The sequence below is a fragment of the Saimiri boliviensis genome, chromosome 14 (genome assembly GCF_048565385.1).
Source record: "Saimiri boliviensis isolate mSaiBol1 chromosome 14, mSaiBol1.pri, whole genome shotgun sequence".
NCBI lineage: Eukaryota > Metazoa > Chordata > Mammalia > Primates > Cebidae > Saimiri > Saimiri boliviensis.
The window spans coordinates 81,300,304-81,323,899 of NC_133462.1; the positions used below are offsets into that span (position 1 = coordinate 81,300,304).

The following is a 23,596-nucleotide window of genomic DNA, read 5'->3' on the forward strand; positions in this document are numbered from 1 at the left end:
TTTAATGGTATTTTTAAAGTAAATGCCAAAATCTCTAACTTAACGTTTAGTAGCAATGCAGAAAACTATTCTCATTGTCAAGGAGTGGTACTTGTGATAATAAAATAAAATAATCTATGTATACAAAGCAAGTTATTTTTGGCCTTACCAATGAATTATATCATTCATTCACTATTTGAATTATATCATTTATAATATATTATTAATACTAAAAAAAATCCTGAATTCAATGCCTTTAAATTATACATACGTATTTCTTCCTATGTAATAAGTTTAAATGAACAAAAATTGTTAGAAAGTTAAAAAAATATAATGCTTAAACTCTGACATACAAGATCAACAAATAGTTTTCAAAGCATACATGAAACTAAACGTAGATGTTAGGGACTTTTATAATAAAGAACATGTACTAAAAACATATTTTAGACATCTATAGCTAATAAACATTTGCTAATTACTTGCCTTGAAAATTTCTGTTAAGTAGAGTCTAGTAAATATTTGCTAATTACTTGCCTTGAAAACTTCTGTTAAATACAATTTAAAAAAAGAAAATGATTCCAAAGTATATTGAATCAGGAAACTATATTGAGACAGCCTATTTTTTAAAGATTACATATAATTCAGTCATTCAAATATTTTAACAGCATGTTTTTTCCTGTTATAAAATTAATATGTTCATTTTAGAAAAACTGGAAAACAAATGCAAAAAGAAAATAATTACACATAAAACAACCACAAGTAGTAATTGTACATTTTTAATGTATTCTTGTTCCATTAATACATATGCATATTTAATATACTGCTTACCAAGAAAATGTTTTCATTTAATATTCTGTAAACATTTTCCCATGTCATTAAATAACTTTATAAAACAAGATACTTAATTGATTTAAATTAGTTGATCATATGGAGTATCATAATTTAATGTCTTACTGTCAAATTTTTTCCAATTTTTCATATTATAACTAATATTACATTGGGCATCTTTATCCATAAATCTTTTAGGCCACTTGTGATTATTTCATGAGGTAAACTGCCCATCCCAAATGTCCATCCAATTACTAACTTTCTATATTATGAAAAGTTGCACAGAGCTTCCCTAGAAGACAAAGAACACCATGCTTGAAGCACACAGCATTAAAGGAAACTGTCCCTTCTTCTCCCTGTATTTATTAATCTTTCAGCCAGTGCCATGGAAGAGAAGGGCCACTTTGTTCAAAGTCTTCAGGCACACATGTAGGGTTACCTGGTCATGTTCCCATCTGTACTTATTCCCCATATTTCACCTGTTTAAAAGAAAAAAAAAAAAAAAAAACAGTCTTACTCTGTCACCCAGGCTGGAGTGCAGTGGCACAATCTCAGCTCATTGCAAACTTCCACCTCCCAGACTCAAGTGATTTTCATGCCTCAGCCTCCTGAGTAGCTGGGACTACAGGTATGCATCACCATGCCTAGCTACCTTTTTTGTATTTCTTAGTAGAGACAAGGTTTAGTCAAGTTGGTCAGGCTGGTCTCAAACTGTTGACTTCAAGTGATCTGCCCACCTCAGTATCCCAAAGTACTGGGATTATAGGCATAAGCCACCATGCCCAACCCCATATTTCACCTCTTGAGAGGAATGGACAGATAATCTTTTAGGGATAGCTTCTCACAAGGGGACAAATACCCAGTGAGAGTCTGCTACAAAGGGCAGACCACCCACAAATGCAGTAACAACTCACAAATAACAGAAAACAAATTAACGGGTTGGAATCCAAAGGTTGATGCCCTCCTTTCAATGCTATCTTTTCCTCTACCCTCTCAGCACAAGTTCAGACACTGACATGGTCCTCCTCTCTCATTAAAATAAAAAATTATTTATTTTTTTTTGAGATGGAGTTTCACTCTTGTCCCCAGGATGTAGTGCAATGGCTCGATCCCAGCTTGCTGTAACCTCTGCCTCCTGGGTTCAAACGATTCTCCTGCCTCAGCCTCCCAAGTAGCTGGGACTACAGGCACATGCCACCATACCCAGCTAATTTTGTATTTTTAGTAGAGAAGGGGTTTCATCATGTTGGCCAGGCTGGTCTTGAACTCCTGACCCCATGTGATCCGCCCAATCCGACCTCTCAAAGTGTTGGGATTATAGGCATGAGCTAATGCATCCAGCCTAAAATAAAAAATTCTTTTAGCATTTTGGTGTTTCCAAGTTACTCAACTTATTAAAGGTGTTTCTCTGTGTGCTGCACACCCGTATCTCTGCATATACCACACACACAAGGAGATCCATGCACAGTAGAAGCCTGATCAGACTCCAACTAAGGCAGAAGCACAGGGGTGGGAAATACACCACAGAGGAAACCACATACAACGGTCAAGCAAGTGCCAGGCAGGATCACCTACCTGGGACTATGAGATTCCATTACGCCATTTTAAACTCACGGCCCCAAAATAAGTCTTCCAAAGAGTTCACAGTCTAGCTAATAACTCACAATAAGCCGGTCTTCTTAAAGTCAAACACATATCTAACATCAACCCACATCCCCTCCTTTAAAAAAGAAATACCTATGGGGAAAAAAAAGTAATCCCTTTCCTAATAGTTTGTTTTCCAGAATTTAATTCTGTTTCTCTAAAAGGCAATTTGGGATAATCACCCACATCAAACTAGCCACAGACCAGTCTGGATGTTGTTGAACTTGTATGGTGAGTCACATAACGAATTAAGATCATTAGGATCTTAATCATTAGTGTTACAACAGTGTTATATTATAGTTAGTTGTCAATTTTAACACAAAAGTATACAAAATCCAGAATCCATTTTGTTCATCAAATTATTACTTTACAAAATAAACAGTTGGACCTAATCACCAATGACAGCTCAAAAACAAATTCTGAAACGTATCATTTGCTTACTTTCTGGGTAAAAGTTTAAAATGAATATGCCGAAATTGCTTTACAATGTCTTCTTCTATTTCCATCAACATACTTCTCTGTGAAAGAGTTTATTATGCCTATTATTAAAACAAAACAAAGAGAAACCATTCAGATACACATTATCCCCTAAAATAGTGTTATCAATGAAACCTAAGTAGATAAATTAAAGCAAGAAGGAAGCAAGCGGTGGCTCACGTCTGTAATCCCAGCACTTTGGGAGGCCGAGGCGGGTGGATCACAAGGTCAAGAATTTGAGACCAGCCTGGCTAACATAGTGAAACCCCATCTCTACTAAAAATACAAAAAAAAAAAAAAAAAAAAAAAAAAGCTGGGTATAGTGGCCGGTGCCTGTAATCCCAGCTACTTGGGAGGCTGAGGCAGGAGAATCACTTGAACCTGGGAGGGAGAGGTTGCAGTGAGCCAAAATCAAGCCACTGCACTCCAGCCCTGGTGACAGTGCAAGACTCTACTCTATCTCAAAAAAAAAAAAGGAAGTAAGCTGAATTATCCCATTAAAACCTTAAAATAATGATATACATGGATATGCATGGTGTCTGTTCAAAATCTGTTATTAGCATGTAATATGGAGAACTGATCTCTCACTTGTAACTTTGGTTATAACTGCAGAACAACAAAGTTATGAGACTAATTGTGACTCACTTTATTAATCTCTGATATGCACATTTTCATGGAACAAATACAATTCTTTAATGATGCGTTTCTTTTCCCTATGTTTGTTGTGATTATATTTAAAGAAGTGGAAGTTTATGTCTGTTAAATCTAACAATAAAAATAAAGGTTTTTAAATTTTATACTGTGTATCTCTTCATGTTTTAAAATAATATTAATTACATTCTCAGAATTAATAATCTGTGAGGGACTGGAAATTAAAAGAAATTTGAGTTCCTTCAGGTCTCTGCCACAGAGAAGTGCTGTGCTAGGTGATGTGGATGGGAACAGACACTGGCTGACACCTGGACTTGCTTGGAGAAGCTGCCTCTGCCAATGGAAGGGCATGGTGAGGGCCCCGCCAGCACTGGGCTGGACACCAGGTTTCCAGGGCTAAAACAAGACATAAAAACTTGGTGCTATCAAAGATGTAAGGACAGAAATATGCCTTACTTATTTGAGTAGTTTTCAAAAATAAAATACATACAAAATTCTAAGAGATCTTGATAAACAGCAAAATATTTGTATGTTTGCCAGTTTGTCTACAAGTCTTAAAAACTAGTAATCAAGCAAAGAAGCAGCCCCTCCATATACACACAACATCAACAACAATGATGAAGCCAGGCACCTGGGCCTGACACTATGCCTCCAGAAGAGCTCAGAGTTCATCCTTTCTCGTGTGGAGAGGCACCGTGTCACCTGTTTCCCTGAGTCGGAACTCATCAGAGCCCAGCACAGGCCTGACAACCTGTGAAGGAGAGTAAGGTCAATTAAATGGGGAGAAACACCTTGGTTCAGGTAGGGTTTTAACTCACATTTCTAAAAAGAGTTTTTTAAAAAAACAAAACAACTCTATTTGGTGAAACCCAGAGGGCCACCAACACTCTCTGACTGATACGGTTTGGCTCTGAGTCCCTACCCAAATATGATCTTGAATTGTACTTCCATAATTCCCATGTGTTGTGGGAGGGATCTGGTGGGAGATAATTTGAATCATGGGGGCAGTTTCCACCCATACTGTTCTTATGGTAGTGAATAAGTCTCACAAGATCTGATGGTTTTATCCAGGGTTTCAGCTATTGCATCTTCCTCATTTTCTCTTGTCCTTGCCATGTAAGAAATGTCTTTTGCCTCCTGATATGGGTCTGAGGCCTCCCCAGCCATGTGGAACTTTAAGTCCAATTAAACCTCTTTTCCTTCCCAGTCTCAGGTATATCTACCAGCAGCATGAAAATGGACTAATAAAATAAATTGGTACCAGTAGCGTGGGGTGTTGTTGAAAAGATACCTGAAAATGTGGAAGTGACTTTGGAACTGGGTAACAGGCAGATGCTGGAATAGTTTGGAGCACTCAGAAGATAGAAAGATGTGGAAAAGTTTGGAACTTCCTACAGACTTGTTGGATGGCTTTGAACAAAAGCTTGATAGTGATATCAACAATAAGGTCCAAGCTGAGGTAGTCTGAGAGGAAGATAAGGAACTTGTTGGGAACTAGAGCAAAGGTGACTCCTGTTATGTTTTAGCAAAGAGACTGGCGGCATTTTGCGCCTGCCCTAGAGATTTGTGGAACTTTGAGCCTCAGAGAGAGAATTTAGGGTATGTGGTGGAAGAAATTTCTAAGCAGCAAAGCACTCAAGAGGTGACTTGGCTGCTGTTAAAGGTACTCAGTTTTATAAAGAAGGCGGATCATAAAAGTTCAAAAAATTTGCAGCCTGACAATGTGATAGAAAAGAAAATCCCATTTTCTGAGGAGAATACAAGCCACATGCATAAATGTGCATAGGAGGCAAGGAACCAAATGTTAATCCCCAAGACAATGGGGAAAATGTCTCCAGGGCATATAAGAGGCCTTCACGGCAGCCCCTCCCATAACAGGCCCAGAGGCCTAGGAGAAAATCAGGGGCTGGATCCAGGATCCAGGTTCCTGTGCCGTGTGCAGCCTACAGACTTGGTGCCCTATGTCCCAGCGGTTGCAGCCATGATACAAAGGGGCCAACATAGAGCTGAGGCCATGGCGTCAGAGGATGCAAGTCTCAAGGCTTGGCAGCTTCCACATTGTGTTGGGCCCGCGAGTGCACAGAAGTAAAAACTGAGGTTTGGGAACCTCAGCCTAGATCTCAGAGGATGTATGAAATGCCTGAATACCCAGGCAGAGTTTGCCGTAGGGGCAGGAGCTCGTGAAGGACCTCTGCTAGGGCAGTGTAAAAGGGAAATGTGTGGTGGAGCCCCTACACCGAGTTCCTACTGGGGCATTGCCTAGTGGAGCTGTGAGAAGAGGGCTATTGTCCTCCAGACCCCAGAATGGTAGATCTACTGACAACTTGCACCGTTCACCTGGAAAAGCTGCAGACATTCAATGCCAGCCCATCAAAGCAGCTGGGAGGGAGGCTGTGCCCTGCAAAATCACAGGGTTGGAGCTGCCCAAGACCATGGGAACACACCTCTTGCTTGCGTCAGCATGACCTGGATGCGAGGCCTGGAGTCAAAGGAGATCATTTTGGAGCTTTAATATTTGACCACCCCACTGGACTTCGGACTTGCATGGGCCCTGTAGCCCCTTTGTTTTGGCCAATTTCTTCTATTTGGAACAGCTGTATTTACCCAATACCTGTATCCCCATTGTATCTAAGAAGCAATTAGCTTGCTTTTGATTTTACAGGCTCATAAGTGGAAGAAACTTGCCTTGTCTCAGATGAGACTTTGGACTGTCAACTTTTGGGTGAATGCTGGAATGAGTGAAGACATTGGGGGACATTGTTGGGAAGGCATGATTGGTTTTGAAATGCCAGGATATGAGATTTAAAGGGGTGAGAGGTGGAATGACAGGGTTTGGCTCAGTGTCCCCAACCAAATCTCATCTTGAATTATACTCCCATAATTCCCACGTGTTGTGAGAGGGACCTGGTGGGAGATAGTTTGAATCATGGGGGAAGTTTCCCCATAGTGTTCTCAAGGTAGTGAATAAGTCCCACAAGATCTGATGGGTTTATCAGGGGTTTCCACTTTTGCATCTCCTTCATTTTCTCTTGCTGCCACCATGTAAGAAGTGCCTTTCACCTACCGCCATGATTCCAAGGCCTCCCCAGCCATATGTAACTATAAGTCCAATTAAACTTCTTTTTCTTCCCAGTCTCCAGTGTGTCTTCATCAGCAGTGTGAAAACGGAGTAATGCACTGACCTTCAGCTTATTCTTCACCTCTTCATTTTGAGTGGGTGGAAAGGTGAGCAGTACTTTTTAAGTGGACTTCACAATGTCTCTACCTCAAAAGACATAAAATATGAGACTTTTCACAAGACCCTTTATACTAGACTTTTTAGAAGGCATCCTGGTGGTAAAGCTAGAGAAAGGCCCAGACAAATAAAACACAAAGTTAAGGTGGTCTTTAGCAAACAACCCACTTTTTATTACGGAGTCAAGGGAACCTTCTTTAGGTGTTAACAGCATTCTATACATTCTCTGAAAGTATCCAACACAAACTGTTTTCTAGCAATTCTGGAAGTTACTAGGAATCTAAACACTTAGAAGAATACAGCAAGGATTAAAAGCTGTGAACAAAATACAGATACTACCATAAAGACAAGATTAGAAGGACCCAGTTTTTGGAAGCTTCCAATTAAGTTAAAATTCAAGAACAAAATTATGTGTGTGTGTGTGTGTGTGTATACACACACACACACATATGCCTGCACACACACACACATATATACACATACAGAGAGAGAACGCGCCAAAAATGTTTCAATGTAGGTCAAATTAGTTCATCTCAATTTAGGGAGCACAGAATATGATCTTTCAGGTGCATGTGCTTTCTAGCCCACAGAACACACCCAGTATCTGAGCAACAGGAAGCTAGGATGCTTTTGAACACAAAAATGTAAGAATCGCCCACAGGATTTGAGGCAGAGTCCAGCAAGTCTTTATTCGGAGTCCAACAATAACAGAGCACTTAGTGGGAGGGCGCTGTGCAAAAACCACTTCTCTGAGGATTATTAGTATATTTGCAATTTCTTTGGCATCTCCTCCCACTCTTCCCATGAAGACATGAACTCTGAGAAACCTTCACCCTCCTGCAGAAGCCTTCCCTTTTTCCTCCAAACTCCCCAGCCAACAGACGACACTCACTTACTGTCATGCGAAGCACAGGCTCACACTCCACACAGGGATTGCCGCATACTTTGTGTAACAACATAAGCAGAGAAAGATAAAGGGTTTTGGCTGATGGAATAACGAGTTATTCCATCAGCCAAGGCCAGTGTAAATGTTTATCCATTAATGGAAAGTCAAAGCACACACATTTTAGAGGCACGTTAATGTGGGATTTAATCAGACACCATAAATCAGCAGGCCAGTTTTCCTCACTTACACAAAAGTTTCACATTTCAGTTCAGATAGAGTAGAAACACCGTCCTCAGAATTTATATACATTTGATCTAACTGATTAAGTTCCACACTGCTCTTTTGTTCACTATAAACAAAAAGATGTAAAAAAAATTCCCAAACTGCCACAGCATGAGTTGAAAACATACCATCTGCAGCTGCTCAGCAGCAGCTACTGCCCCCAAATCAAATGAAAGGCTCAAGAAATGCTCAGCCGTGTTCTTATTGCTCGGGAGGTTCCCGGAATCCTTCCATGATTAAATTATTGGCAAAAATTAGCAATATACCTATAGCCATATACCTCAAGCAGACAGCAGCAATCAAAAGGAAATGAATGTTAACTTTCAAATTATCAAAATGCCACGATGCTCCTGTTAAAATAAAAACCATTTAGCCTTTCCATCTTATCAAAATTTGAAACGTCATTTATTTTAACCAAGAGTTTTCTCCTCCCCTTCTTCTAATTTGATAGTGGAAAGTGACAAACGCAACCTTATCACTGTTTTCATTCTTTTACATGTCTTCATTCAAGAACATGAACACTCCAATCTCTGGGAGAAAATTCCAGTCCAAAGCTGGATATTATCCCTTCACTTAGAGCAAACAAGTACGTCTGTACTCTCAAACATTCTGAGAGAAATAAGCTCATGTTCACAGTACATTGTGGATATTATGAGTTGACCTTCTGGAAGGAATATTTATGTCTGTTATCATAAGAATTACTCTACATATCCTTGGAAACCCACACAATAACTCTAGAGACATGAAACTCAAGAGCACAGGAATGGGGGCCACGCTCCATCTCCTGCCCCTGACACCATGGTGCACTGATCACAGCACTTGGACACAGGCTTGGACACAGGCTCAGAATCTACTCTACAGGGTCTCCAAAGTGGCCACTAAAATCAATCAGACTCTCACTTCAAGAGTCCTCCAAGGTGCTAGCGAGCAGTCTGCTGAGGGTCCTTTCAGGCTAAAGCAGCATAATGTGAGCTCATTAGAGAAGGAGAAAATCACATGCACAACTGCTTCCTTACTATTTGCCCCTCTTTACTATTTGCCCAACCCCATCCCAGCTCCTCAGAGTGGGAAATGACCACTGGACTCCAATGGAACTTCCCCTGAATGGCACACAAGCCAAAGGGCCTGCAGTCATTCCAAAGGTTTTTGCTCCCAAGAAACCCTCTGGCTCCTGAATAAGTGATTACCATTATTCCATTCATCAAGTGTCTCTTAAGCCTTCTATTATGAGTCTGAATTTTAAATAGGGAGTAGGTCTTTTATTATATCCCTGATCCATGTCCCCAGTAACATTTCTTTCAAAGTTAGAGAATCTGTCAGCAATCTCATTATTATTAGACTGTACCCTCCCTTCCTCCACTCAGAATTAAACTGCATCCAACGGGTGGGAAAAATACTCTATCTTGAAAAATATTATTAGAAAGTCTATTGTATTTCCAGAATAAGAGCACCACAAGAGCAATACCCTGTCTGCCTTATGCACCACCATTACCTGAGTCCCTAGAATTGAGTCTGGTAAGAAATGAAAAAAAAAAAGAGCACATAATAAATAGCTGACGAATGAATACATCTGAGCACCAGCTATATGATAGGCCACTTTTCTCAACAAATCCTCTCTATAATACTATGACACAGATTGAACTTTTTCCATGTACAGGTTCAGAAATGAGGGCTTTCAGAGAAGCAGCAGCTAATTGACATACAGACCCCACAGGCATGGAGAAGACCCCTCAGTCTCAGCCCATGTTTGATCTATCCAAAATGTGTTCTGTATCTTGGGAGTACAGCATAGCAAAAAGAGCTCAAGATCACAAGGACTTTTATCCTACAGTAGAGAGGCAAATACTACAGAAGCCCCAAACACAAAAGTTCTAGCATCCAGCATCACGCAAAGCATCATAAAATCCGCTGGGCAAAGCAGAATCGAACAAGTGGCAATGCTAATTACACAAGACTAGAACAGAGGCCTAGGGACAGTCAGCGACACGACACTGCCTGGCCTCCCCAGAAGTTAGGTTGGGTCATAAGAGCTCCAGAAGAAAGAGAGTGGAAGAGGGGAAAGGATGGAGGAGACCCTTCGGGGCTAGCCCTTCAGGTGATTCACACCTGGGTGCCCCTTCCCCCTCAGCAAGCCTAAGCAAAGACCACTCAGGCCAATGCCGTGAGGCTAGGGCCCTATGGTGACACAAACGGATGGAAGGAACTTGAATTCACGCATGTCAGGTGGAGGAGAGCAGCCTACTTGTCCAGGCCTTGGGCTGTCATACAGAAAGAAATCAGCTTTTCTACCGCCAGAGCATTTTGTAGTGTCTCTTAGAGCAGGTAGAGCAACCTTAACCAATACAGCCTTAAGGAAAAGTCTTCTCACCTTGACAGTACATTCTACATGCAAACAACCATTAACGGTACAGCCGACGAAAACTTTTTTTAGTAGTTTCGTCTATGGTTGGAAAGGTTTAGCAACTCAGAACTTCAGTAGTGGAGGAAATAGAAAAGGAGGTGGCTAATTAAGTCTAGAATTTTATTTTTATGTCAACTAGGTTTTTATTTTGCTAGTCAGTATCTCTTCAGCGTGATTGAAAATCTGTATTTTTTCAGGACTAGTTGATTCGTCTCCTTCATATAGTATCATAAAACTGAACTCAGGAAATTTTAGTTTTAATAATTGTTGCATTTGAAATAAATAGAAATAATTTGAATTAATTAAAAATAATTCCTCAGTTTTGCAGATAAACAGATGTATTTTCTTTCATCTAAAATTTTCTAAGTATCAGATACAAATAAGCCAGTAATATGTCAGGATCTATCTCTTCAGAAGCAAAGTGGCTCAGCTTAATGCTGTGAGCCTGCCTGAGCCAGGCCTGCATCAAGTGTCAGCCAACTAACAAAAGAAGCACCTGATCTCCAGAATGAATGGGTGGGATGTAAGATGAGACCCAGTGGGCAAACTGCCAGATCAGATAGGAAACTCACACCCCTGGGGGGAAAAGGGAAGTTGAGATGTGACTGAAGATAAATACATAAATATTTAACAGAAATTGCTCCTAAAATCAGTAGACAAATGGATATGACCTCTGAAAAGTTCATGTGATCAAGATATGAAGGTAAAGAAAGCCCAGTGTGGTCATATAAAATACACGACAAAGTAAAAATAAATTATGCTGAGTTTTGAAAGAAGCTTTATACACAAGAGTGCATACTATATGATTCCATTAATACCAAGTGCAAGAACATGAAAAACTTACCAACGGCCAAAAAAAGGAACAATGGTTGCCTCAGATGAAGGTGGGAGATGAAAAAGTTGACTGGGCAGGGCCATGAGAGAACTTTCTGAAGTGGTAGGAACATTTCACATCCTAATAGAAATATAGGCCATATGGATGGATGGACGTATCAAAACAGAATGATACACTTAAGATTTGTGCATTTCACTTTATAACTTCTACTTCAAAAAATGTAAATGTTACTAACTCATTTACAATATACATACTGATGTGTTTAGTGATAAAAGTGTTCACATGTGTGCAGCTTAGTCTGCAATGGATCAAAAAAATAAGACGGATTGATGGGTGGGTAGGAGACAAAGAGATATACATAAATCAAATAGAGTCAGACCTAACAACCCAGGAGCAGGGTACAGGGGTGTCCACTACACCACACAATAGTTTCAGCTTTTCTGTAAGCTTGCAAATTTGTATGATAAAATGTCGGGCGAAAGTATATGGTGATTACATTGAGATTTACTGGTTTGGAGTTTAAAGGGAAATCTCAGCCAGCACTTACTGCTAGTTCATGAGACACAAGACAGGAAGTGAACAGAAGGAAAAGGGCATTGACAGCATATGAACAACACCCCAGAGAGACCCGGGGGCAGACGGGATTCAGGTGACGCGAGCTCTTTTTGTCCACTGACATCCTTTCTAATGCTGCCTCAGTTTAAAACTCTTGTTACTCAGCATAATTTTAAAATAAATCCCTCCAATGTATCAATTATCAAGTTATATATTCCTAAGTATAAAGTCTTGAAACAAAACATATGACCTTGAGTTGCAATTATAATACTATGTGTATATTCTGTAGACTAACTGAAATGAATGCAGTAATTTTAGAATAAAACATCATTTATATCTCTGATAAATCCAAAATAGTTTTTCCTTTAGGTTTATGACACAGTCTATAACCTTCAGTAAATTACAATGAGGAAAAAACTCATAATGACTATCTTACATGACAGACAAAGTAATAATCACCACTTTAAAAATTCTGTCCATCAGCCTGTAATCCCAGCACTTTGGGAGGCCGAGGCAGGTGGATCACGAGGTCAAGAGATCGAGACCATCCTGGTCAACATGGTGAAACCCCATGTCTCTACTAAAAATATAAAATATTAGCTGGGCATGGTGGCGCGTGCCTGTAATCCCAGCTACTCAGGAGGCTGAGGCAGGAGAATTGCCTGAACCCAGGAGGCGGAGGTTGCGGTGAGCTGAGATTGCGCCATTGCACTCCAGCCTGGGTGACAAGAGCGAAACTCCTTCTCAAAAAAAAAAAAAAAAAAAATTCTGTCCATCACTTCTCCTTAATGTTGCTTTTGTCAACAGAGCAAAACCTAAACCAGGCAAAAAGATAACTTTGGATTTAAGCAGATCAAGTTAAAAGTGTTAGTACTGTGATCAAAGGAACAATTGAGAGAGTTTTGCATGTATCTGCTGGTCTTGGACAGGGCCTACAGTTTCCCTGTACACAAGAGGCCCTCAACAAAAATTCAAATCCTAACCATTTTCCAAAGCTTAACTCAAGTTCTATCTTCCTTGAATGTTTTCCTAGCTATGCAAACCCACCTTATTCTCAGCTAATCACACAGTCTTTCATCTGAAAAGAAGCTGTAGTGCCCATCTATCCTATCGTCTCATTTACACAGGAATCTTTTTCTAATACACCTGACACATGGCCACTAACTCTGCCCAAGTTAGTTCATCACCTAATAAGGCAGTTCGTTCATCACCTAGTAAGGTAGCCCATGCTATTACATAGTAGTTCTAGTGGCTAAATCATTCCCTGTGATAGTTCTGAATCAGTAACATATGGAAGTTTAGAATAACACTCAAAGGTCCCTCTGAGGACTAAATTCTAAGAGTCAGTTAATTTGCTGACTGTCCCTGACAGCTACCCAGGACTGAAAGATAGGGATGGAAGGACAAGATCCCTGTCTTCAGGGGTCTCACACCCTAGGGTACCCCCTGTTAACTTGAAAAATCTTAGAATGCCAGCATTTAAAAAGACTTCAAGATGGCATGACCCCACATGCTTACTTTAAAACTGGATTATAGTCACTGCCCCAGAAAATTAAAGGAGTCAGACAAGGCCACCGAAGAACCCCTTACACCACTTGTATCATCTGTAATAGCAGGATATTCTACTTTGCTCTGCTATATAATGCTCTAAGTAGATTTTTTTAAATTATAATTTTTCTCCTTAGTTGTACCTGTTCCTAAAAAGAAGAAGGTAAAAGTTCACTCAAACACACAAATGCTTGCAGGGATGACAAGGAAAGCAAGTGCATATTGCCAGAACTCCGCCCCGTGGAGGCAGGTGTCTCCATGCATGCTTCTCTTCACCTTCCTCAACACCTCCCAGGGTGCTAGGGCAGGGGAAGTACAGATGTCCTAAGTATTTGCTATTGGAATGACAAGGAGCATAGTAAGATTAAAGCAGTGTCTCCTGAAACTCTCTCTCCTAGAGCCTTTTTCTTCATTCCTTGCACATATCCTGTGCCGACTCAACATCCCCTCTGCTCCACAGCTTATCTCAGAAAGAACTAAGTTACGGTGCCAAGCTAAGAGGATGAATTTAGAAAGCTCCACATAACCAGACGCACGGAGACAGCAGCCATCAGACATCACCCAGATTTAACTGCCCTAAAATTAGCAGTCAGAGCAAAGTAGTTACTGCAATGATTGCGTCAGAGCTATTCTGACTGGCAAACTGCCAGTTTTAAACAAATTGTCCTGCTTTCTCTACCAGGGAAACAATATTTTGGAGCAGGGCCAGCTAAGCATTTCAGTGAATGTTCAAATTCTAGCTTCTCTATTAATGTTTTATAATTCAATGACAAGGTGAACAAAGTCTATATAGGCTACATCTGCAAGGGGGTTATTTTCTTTGTTGTAAGCACTTATTCTTTGGGTGAGTAAAGTACTGTAGATGAATCCTTTTAAATATTTAAATGCCTGAAATTTATTTAGGGATTCACATTCAACTGGCTTAAACAAAGATTATGCAAATCTATCAAAGTATAAATGCAAAACAAAAATTGTTTTCCTCTTATATTTCTTTTCATCTTGGCAAAGACTCAGGGCCTAAAAAAATGTTCTCTGCATGATCACAGAAGGACCCACTCACTTCCCAACAAAGAATATATAACCTGATTCAACTGGTAAAACTGCTACCTCACCACAAATTACAAAATTTCTAGTTAATGATAGACAATTCACTGGCTGATAGAACAGGACAGTTTTTAGACCAGAACAATGAGCTCATTAGCCTAACCCACAGCCTCCACTTCCCCCTTTCAGTGATAGTGAGTTCTACCATTCTCATATGCACACACCTTCTTTAGTCCCTCCCTCTTTCCCTTCTTCCTTCCTCTTTCCATTCTTTTCTTTTATAATGATTTATGGAAACCTACCATACCTTACAAGTGAGCTGTAGAATAAAGTACACTATAGCTGGAACCAAGAAACATGGGTTTAAAAATATAAGGACTCAGATTCAGAAAACCACACTTTCATTAAATCTTGGTTTTTTAATCTGTAAAAGGGAAAAAAAAAATCCCACCAGCCTTGTAAGGTTCTTGTCAAGTACACGTGAGAGAACACAAACGAAACTTCAAGCATGGTAACATTTGCCTTTAAGAACAGCTCTCCGAAATTCTTTATTCTCTTCATAAATCAACATTAGTCTCCTTCACTCATTCTTATCATTTAAAACATTTTATTTATTTATTAATTTATTTATTTGAGACAGGGTTTTACTCTGTCACACAGGTTAGAGTCCACTGGCACAATCAGCTTACTGTAACCTCAAACGCCTGGGCTCAAGCATTGTCCCGCCTCAGCCTCCCCAGTGGCTAGGTCTACAGGTGTGTACCACCACACTGAGCTTATTTTAAAATTTTTTGTAGAGATGAGGCCTTGCTTTGTTGCCCAGGCTGGTCTCAAACTCCTGGGATCAATAAATCCCTGCCTCAGCCTCCCAAAGTACTAGGACTGCAGGCATGAGCCACTGTGCCCAGCTCAAAACATTTTAAATGGGAAAACTGACCTATTATTCCAAACAAATGAGTTACAGTGATCCTGAAATCAAACTGGTTGATAAGTTGGATGCTTCTACTATCATGTATGCCTTGCTTACAGCACTTATCACAGCATACCTTAATACACAAAGGTAAACAAATAGGAGTTAGAATGATATCCCTCTAATTTCACATAATATAATAACTAGCACTATGTTAGGATATTAGAGATAAAAGACTTTTACCATGTAAAATTAAGACTACAGCTACTGAGCATCTATCGTATTTAAGGCATAAATAATATCCTCATGTACTTTGCAACCCTCAAATTAAAAGCACTGAATCAACAAAAGATGCACTATACACTACTGATGGGGTTTCTAAAAATCATTATTTTCTGTGGAAATTAACACTGTTAATGAACTGAGAGATAAAGGACTATAGACAGTATTCCACAATTCAGAAATCATTTCTTTTCAGTAAGTTTTATTAAGCCCCGGCCAGGGCTTTTAAGTCAACTGCAGCCTCATGAGATTCAAATAGGGCTGTGCAGTCATCAGCACAGACCAGGCTTTGAAACCTGGGAAAAGTGTAAACCACACTCTCTCATGAAAGGAGGCCACCTAAGGGTGCCCAGACTCCCAGGAACCACACCTCACTGAATGGGGCTATAAAGGTCTTGACGTAACAGATGGAACAGAGTCAAAACCCTCTTCAGAAACTACTTCCATATTTTTACCAGTTTCATATCAGAGTTCAATTGCAAGTCATTTCCAATGACCCAGGAAAGCCATAAATGAGGTATAAACTGTTATTCAAGATAGATCATGTACAATAGAAAGAATTACTAGAACTTTAATGCAACAGTATTTACTTCAACAAAAGCCAAGATAAAGGAAGTTCTTTTATGTTTAACCCACAACTCCCAATCATTTCTTTAACAAATATTTGTTAAAGAAGAGCCTATCATGTGGCAAAAACCACCTAAATGCAAGGAATACAGTAGTAAACCAGAAATGTCCCTGCTTGTTTGCTGCTTATGTTTCATTCGGGGTGGGTGGTGCTTGTTTAGCTGGAAGCTACAGGAGATACAAGAGTAGGGCTCCCTTCTCTCTCTCCTCGTTCATTCCCAATCCACTAATGGCGGGGAAGCAAGGCATTCCTTGCACCAGGGATGGCTGTGCGACAGTTCTGGCTAATCACATATAGACAGAGCTAAGCTATTAATCTACATTTTTAACATACCCTGATCCCAGGAGTGGTTCTGTCTGAGTTTCATAGTATGATGCCTCTTAAGCAGCTGAGTTAACTAGAAACTTTGTAAATAGTATAGCAACACCATTACATTAACCTCCTACCCCTCAATAAAGGAAGCCTCAAACCAAGACCCACAAGCAATTCTGGAAGAAAACAGGCCAAAGTCAGAAATGTCTTCAGGAAAAATAAATACACAGTAAATATAAGGCCTATTAAGAATGGAGTGGCCGGGAGTGGTGGCTCATGTCTGTAATCCCAGCACTTTGGGAGGCCGAGGCAGGTGAATCACGAGGTCAAGAGATCGAGACCATCCTGGTCAACATGGTGAAACCCTGTCTCTACTAAAAATAAAAAAAAATTAGCTGGGCATGGTGGCGCATGCCTGTAATCCCAGCTACTCAGGAGGCTGAGGCAGGAGAATTGCCTGAACCCAGGAGGCAGAGGTTAAGGTGAGCTGAGATTGCGCCATTGCACTCCAGCCTGGGTAACAAGAGCGAAACTCCATCTCAAAAAGAAAAAAAGAATGGAGTTTGTCTTCAGCAAGTCTCACAAGACCCTACAGGCTGCCTAGAAATTCCATTTCCCAACAGTTATACAATCTAACCAGTTAAAGTAGTAGAATAGTGGTATCCAAACAGGGGCCACACATTTCAAAGATACAAATGCCCCTGAAGTGTAGAGAAAATAGTTCTACACCTATGTATTTTTAATAATACTCTTCTTAAAATTTATATTTGTTTTATAATGTCCATAATATTTTAGTACAGCAAAGTATATGTTTATACATACAGATATACATATATACATGCACAAATGTGTATATAGGTATGTATATATGTATATGCATACATACATGAACACTTAGACAATTGTGTATAAATGGGATGCATGTTGAAAAAAGTTTGAACCTCCTAAAAAGAAACCACTTTTTTTTGCATTAGGCCATTGAAACACCTGAAACAGGTAGCATGTGCCCTGTACAAAGAATCAAAACTATAATTCCTAAAATTACTATTAGAAACTTCAGTACAGAGAGGACAGCATCCTAAAGCTATTCCTGACCTATGTGGATACCCATGTTCAACAAGGAACCAAATGTATTATCAAAAAAACACCTCCAGAAGACAGTGAAAGCAATTGTTTTGGTAACTTCACAGAATACTATGCCTTAAGCATTAGTCAGAACTTTTTTTAAAACTTCACATAATAATTTAATTCAGCATAATCTTTTATTCACCCAAGAGTTACTTTCCATAGTAACAATTTTTAACACTGGCTCTTTACCTAGGTATTTTTACCTAAGTGTAATTAAATATACTACAAAACAGCTGATTTTGGACTGTTCTGATTTCTTGAACAACTCAACTAAACGGGGATATCTCTCAGCAGATTAAGCAAATATGCAGAAGTGAAAAAATATGGAGTAATCTAACAGGCAGAGTTCAAGACACCCCTTCTGGCTAAATGTTTATGAGTAAAACAGGAAGAGAAGTATATCAACTAATTAAAACAAAACCAGAAGAGACTGTGGTGCTCTTCCCTACTACCTGAAAGCAATTTAACATAAGAGAATACTAACCCAAAAAATATGCTGAAAAAAGTCCAACAAGATTCTGATTTGTCCTACAATAATTGCAGTGTCTAAGGCCTCCAGAGGTCACAGGTCATACTGTGACCCCAGTTTCTCAAGTCAGTCATTGATTCAACAAATTTTCTTAATCATATGCAGAACAGAGTCCTCGTTACTACGGACACACTGAAAATGAACTAATTTATTACTCAGCATAAATTGGTCAGTAGAACCAGCAAAGGAAGTATGACTCACTCTTTCAGGATATCCATGTGGAAAGGTAGAGATACATGGGCTAGTTATAAGATACCAAGAGCATCAGTAGTTAACTGTAACCGAGAGTGTGACTCCTTGTAAGCCTCAAGGGAAGCTTCCAGAGACACACTTTGTGTTATTCAGCCAGTTTAACAATTTCTTCAGTGGCTTAAGTAAAGATGTATAAAAGAGTCTGATCTATTGTACAGACAGCATTTCTTTGGGAGGACAGGTAAAGATGCCAAATAATACGATCAAATTCCAAAAGCACTATGGAAAGAATCAGCTAACATAAAGCAAAACACAGCACAATAAATGTTAGATTTTGCAGTGACATCAGTACAAGATGGGAAGACATGGCTCAATGGCAGCATGTGAGTGAGGGCTCAAGGGGTTTTAGTCAACAGGAAACTCATTGAGTCTGGCCACCAGAAAAGTGAATGCAAACTTGGCCTACATCGGTGCAAGCAACATGCAACCTATGACAGACAGTCCTGCTGTACTCCACACGGGTCACGTTACACCAGGAGCCCAACTCCGACAGAGTAACCGGAGTACTTCTAGAGAAGGATTTGTTCAGTAGGCCACCAAGGCAGTAGAATTTGAATAAACAAGCAGAATTTGATTCGAATTCTGTAGGCCAAAAAACTTTCTAGTACTCAAAACCGTTAAAAGGTGGAGATCCCCACCCCTTACTTGTAATGTTCAGGAATTACTGGAAGACCACTTACAGAGATTATATAAAACGATCCAAATATCAAATAAGGGTTAGTTGAGCTGCTCAGTGATTTCCAAACCCTGGTCCTTAGTGAAGTTTTCATTGACCCACGGAAAAGAAAAAAGTGTCCGTGTGGGGACAGTTATAAACCCATGAGTGGGGTAATTTTAACACAGATACTCTCTGGATAGGAAGAACTCTCAAAAAGTCTGACAGCATAGGTATTCTTCCTTCACCTTTTCTTTTTCGGTGTAACAAACGTATTTTGATGAAATGCATTGACAATAGGTAGTAACTGCTGTTGTCAATTTTCAACACACGTAGTAACATTAAATGCTGACGTATCTGACAATCCTTAATAATTGCTTTTTTTTTTTTAATTTTACAGGTAGATGAAAAGAAATGGTATAGGAACAACATGATGAGACAATCTTTAAGGCCCTTTCTGGTCCAAAGACGCTATGATGACTACATTTGACTTGCTGCACATTTTCCACATTTTCTTCCTTCCTACCACCCAACTTGGCTATACAGTAATGGGGGGAAGATGTACCAAGGAATCGGGCTGCACTAAATATGAAATCTCTCTAGAAGCAGAACCTCAACAGTGAGTCAAGATCTGGCTCTCTTCTACAACTGCTGTTCTTTGGAACCAAAGTTTATGAATCAAGTTCAGAAAGGACCAAAATAATCTATGTCTAAAGCTGGAAGGCTTTTAAATTCCTATCACATTGTTATCACTCTTTTAAAAGGAGTCACAGCAAAATGCAATTGGAACAGAAAAAGCAATTTCTGAATCATTGATTTCAAGGTAAACCAAGTAGCTGTGACCCTCATGCAAAGTATTCACATACAAACTTACCGTAGGCCAAGGCAAAGAAAAGACATAATCATGAAAAATATAAACTAACCCTATCAGACAGGCATTTTCATTATTCTAATACATTCATTTTAAACGTTAAAGAAACCCAAAATTTCGGTGCAGAAAGGGATCATAAAAACACTTTCATCCAAATTAATTCATGGCACGTGGTAGACGCAGGAAGCTCAAGGTTCCTATCGCTGCCTAAAGCTTCTTCTACTCTCATCCTGCAAGTGAATTAGGTACATTAACAGAAGTAGAAAACCTAGAACATGGTTCACTATTCTCTAGGACTGTACTTTGTATTTCATTGAAGTTCAAAACAGAAAAACAACAACAACAACAAAAAAGCAGCTCTTCAATTAACAATACCCCAAGTCTAAATTTTCTTCAATATGTCTCTTAAAGAATTTGTAATCCTAACCACCACCATAAATTGATCACAAGTTCAAAAACTCAATGCCTTCCTCAATCTCAAAAAATAACACTGCATTTACCAATTATGATTGGGGGTAACGGGCTGTATCCACATAAACACATAGTTCTTTCCAAAAGTATGCAAAAAACACAATCCCTTTTAAAGTAGTTTTGATGCCTAAACACAGTGCCTTTAAACCATTTTCAATTGGTTTTTCAGGGTAGCTAGTATTTCCTTACTTTCAGAAATAGACAGACTGCTCATTTCAAAATGAATAACCCACTTCCCCTTTTGCCTCAGGTAAAAAGATCCCCCAGGTGGACAAGTGTTTACTAAGCTCAGGAGTCAAGGAACCCTTTAATACACCATCCCAGTCTTGAAGGTGGGGGAGTGAGGGGAAACACCTTTCAAATCCATATTACACAGCTTTAACTATAGTAAGCATTATAGAAGCCAAATCATGATCTGATAATTCCCTTTTAGATTAAAAGTTACATTCCATACAATTAAAGCTCTTTGAGAAAATCTAAGATTTAAAAACATAAAAAGCATTTAATGCAAAACATATACTTAAAGCAACTGGTAAAATCTGAAGCCCATACTATGAGCCAGACTCCACCCCCACACCTGTGATCTAGCTCTTGCTTTATTTTCCGGACCTGCTTACACTGCTTCTTATCCAAGTTCATTTCACCCCATCTATAGGTAGCAAGTGGGTACTGATAAAAGCTGTTTCTGATTTCATTTCCTACTTCCCAGATGTTTGCTCTGTGGCTTTTCTTTTTCCTTCAGCTATTTCTGAATACACTCTAATTTAGAACAAATTCAATATGTCTTATTTTAAGCTGTCCAAGGCACACGATAAATGAGCGCTATAAAGATAATTTCAAGATATTTATCCAGCGTATAAATAAGTTTGCCTACCTAGGCAAGATTTGGACAGGGTGCCATAATCTTACTTTAAAATGAAAGTGCTTAAAAACATGAGCCTGCTGCTGCTGCTGCTGCTGCTGCTGCTGCTGCTGCTGTTACTGCTGAAACTACGAGCTATTGTGCTTGTCATAAAAGGGCTTGTGCTTAGAAATGAAAAAAATCAAATATCCTCTGGGGAGAAGATGTTCCTAACACAATCCCTGATAGGAATCATGCACATACTTCAACTGCATCTCTTCCCAAAATGGATCAATGGACTCTTTAGGAAGAATCAATGTGATTTATAACCAAAACTTAAGATTGCACTTTCTCATGAATAATACTCTCTTATAGCTCTTAATCAAGCAGTGAAATTCAATCAAGCAGTAAACATCTTTTAAGTGCAAATGTTGTCTAAACAGGATCAGAAAACTAACAGAACTCTGTATTCTTTAAATAAGTCCAAACATGAAACAGGCATTCTTAAATGACGAAACTAAATACAGTAAACCCTGTTGTCTCTTGAAATTCAACTTTAGGAATGCCAAAATTAATAGGCCACCTCTCAATAATCGCAAAAATATTGGTATGTGTAGATTTTCTAGGAAGGTAATAAAAAGCAACAGTTTGCGAGGTTTTTTTTCTTCAATTACTAATTGTAACACTAGAAAAATTACAACCTAGGCTGCACACAAACGCAACCCAAATGGGCAGTTTACTAAATGCCTGTCATGAGAAAGCCATCTAGTGTTAACGTTTAGAACGGAAACTGCGGACAAAAGAGGCAAAGAAAAGAAAAATCTGTGCGACTATTTTGAACTTACTGAGCAAAGCCATGAGAACCACCAAGATTCTTTGAGGGTTTTTTCCTTGTTTTGGGGGGGGACGGGGGGGGGCGGGAAGCCATCCTTGTCAAAACCCAGTCTAAATCTAACCAAAACCCAAAATGTCTACAATTTTATTTTAACCACATGTTTTGGTGAGCACAATTCCGTGACCAATGCACTTGATTTTTCCAATACTCAGGTCAGAGTCATCTTGGGCTGAATTAATTTAACTGAAGCAGGTTAATGATGACAAATATCTCCCAGAGGGGTAATGCCAAGTTATTCTCTCTTTCCGAGAAGCCTCGGCTCCCTCTTGTAGATGATGAGCCGAAATTGATTCTTTGGGTTTGCGGAATGGCAGAAAATTAATCTGTAGCTGCTCCTGGGGATATTCCCAGGACGTGGTCAAACTACCCTCACTGACACGGCAAGACCCGGAGAGGCCCAGGAGCTGACAAAGTGGGAAGAAAGGTCGCGCCCAGTAAGAAGGGCGCTCGCCGGCGGCTCGCGGTCTTACAAAGAGGGATCCGTCCCGGCGAGGGCGCGCGCTCGGGGCGCACCCCTTCCAGGAGGATTAGCTCCGCAGCAAGTTCGGCGTCAGCCGCCCAGCGCGCCAGGGAAGCCGCGTTGGGCAACCGCGAGCCCTTCCCCGAGCGTCAGTCAGAGCGGAGTTCTGGGCACCTGGAGGAGATCCTCCTCAGTGCCTGCGTCGCCGAGACGGGAATAACCTTTCAGCCGATCGATAACTTGGAGAGAACGAGCGGCGGCGGCTCCTCTCCCAGCCGGGTCCCGGGAGCGCGGGCGCATCTGCATCTGCGAGCCGAACCCCGCGCCGCGCCCCTCGCACCCCCGCGCCGCGCGCACCCCGCCGCCGTCAGCCCCCCGAAGGGCAGCGCCTTCCCCTCCGGGACAGACCCCGCCTGGCCGCAGCCATCCCGAGCCGACCCTCTCCACGCCGCCCGTCGGATTCCCCGACACCTACCTCCGCAACGCCGTCCGCCGGGACCTGCTACAGCCTGTCCGCGCCGGGCGGCGCGTCCCGGGGCTGCCGCCTCGCCGCCCGCCGCTGCCCGGAGCTGCCCATCGGCCCGGACTCTCCCCGCGCCGGGCTCCGGCGGAGGCGACCCGGACCCGCCGGCTGCGGCTGGAGCTCTCGGCCTGCGCTCGGGCGGCCGGCGGGGGCGCGGCGCTCCTCCGCCGTCCTCCTCCTCCTCTCGCTCCGCCGGCTCCTCCCGGGCTCCCCGTCTGCCGCGCCGGCTCCCGACGCCAGCGCTCGCCCGCCCGCCCGGCGGCACCGCCTCCCGCCCGCTCGCGAGCTCCCATTGGCCGCCGCCCTCAGGCCCCCTCGGTTCCGCCCCGCGATTGGGCGCGGGCGCCGTCAGTCTCACCGCCCGCCAGGCTCCGGGCGCAGCCGGTGCGCTGTTCCCAGGCCCCGCGGTGCGCGGGAGCGGCGCGTCCGGGAGGGGGCTGCGGGGCGCGGAAGGCGTGGTGCTGGGCGAGCTCC

General features: G+C 41.1%; 1 protein-coding gene across 3 annotated transcripts in view; it reads right to left on the reverse strand.

Moving 5' to 3' along the window:
- Positions 1–23,344, reverse strand: part of SIPA1L2 (signal induced proliferation associated 1 like 2) — a 236,811-nt gene extending 213,467 nt beyond the window's left edge. For all 3 annotated transcript variants that reach the window (XM_039464242.2, XM_039464243.2, XM_039464241.2), the window contains exon 1: positions 23,075–23,344. The gene's annotated coding sequence lies outside the window, so the exon portion shown is untranslated. The remainder of the gene's footprint in view (positions 1–23,074) is intronic.
- Between the last annotated feature and the right edge of the window lie 252 nt (positions 23,345–23,596).